A 1,250-nucleotide genomic window follows, 5' to 3' on the forward strand; every position below is an offset into this window, starting at 1 on the left:
GATATGAAGTTCCACCAGAAGTGTGTTTTCATACAAAAACTGTTAATTACAACTAACTTTGTCCATCCGATTCGAACTTTGTTCTTTGATTTGAAGTTCCACCAGAAGTGTGTTTTCATACAAAAACTGTTAATTACAACTAACTTTGTCCATCCGATTCGAACTTTGTACTTTGATACAAAGTTCCACCAGAAGTGTGTTTTTATACAAAAACTGTTAATTACAACTAACTTTGTCCATCCGATTCGAACTTTGTTCTTTGATTTGAAGTTCCACCAGAAGTGTGTTTTCATACAAAAACTGTTAATTACAACTAACTTTGTCCATCCGATTCGAACTTTGTTCTTTGATTTGAAGTTCCACCAGAAGTATGTTTTCATACAAAAACTGTTAATTACAACTAACTTTGTCCATCCGATTCGAACTTTGTACTTTGATACAAAGTTCCACCAGAAGTGTGTTTTTATACAAAAACTGTTAATTACAACTAACTTTGTCCATCCGATTCGAACTTTGTTCTTTGATTTGAAGTTCCACCAGAAGTGTGTTTTCATACAAAAACTGTTAATTACAACTAACTTTGTCCATCCGATTCGAACTTTGTTCTTTGATATGAAGTTCCACCAGAAGTGTGTTTTCATACAAAAACTGTTAATTACAACTAACTTTGTCCATCCGATTCGAACTTTGTTCTTTGATTTGAAGTTCCACCAGAAGTGTGTTTTCATACAAAAACTGTTAATTACAACTAACTTTGTCCATCCGATTCGAACTTTGTTCTTTGATTTGAAGTTCCACTAGAAGTGTGTTTTCATACAAAAACTGTTAATTACAACTAACTTTGTCCATCCGATTCGAACTTTGTTCTTTGATTTTAAGTTCCACCAGAAGTGTGTTTTCATACAAAAACTGTTAATTACAACTAACTTTGTCCATCCGATTCGAACTTTGTTCTTTGATTTGAAGTTCCACCAGAAGTGTGTTTTCATACAAAAACTGTTAATTACAACTAACTTTGTCCATCCGATTCGAACTTTGTTCTTTGATTTGAAGTTCCACCAGAAGTGTGTTTTCATACAAAAACTGTTAATTACAACTAACTTTGTCCATCCGATTCGAACTTTGTTCTTTGATTTGAAGTTCCACTAGAAGTGTGTTTTCATACAAAAACTGTTAATTACGTTAACTGTTAATTACAACTAACTTTGTCCATCCGATTCGAACTTTGTTCTTTGATTTGAAGTTCCACC

Source organism: Anopheles moucheti, unplaced genomic scaffold, assembly GCF_943734755.1.
Source record: "Anopheles moucheti unplaced genomic scaffold, idAnoMoucSN_F20_07 putative_Y_2, whole genome shotgun sequence".
NCBI classification, from domain to species: domain Eukaryota; kingdom Metazoa; phylum Arthropoda; class Insecta; order Diptera; family Culicidae; genus Anopheles; species Anopheles moucheti.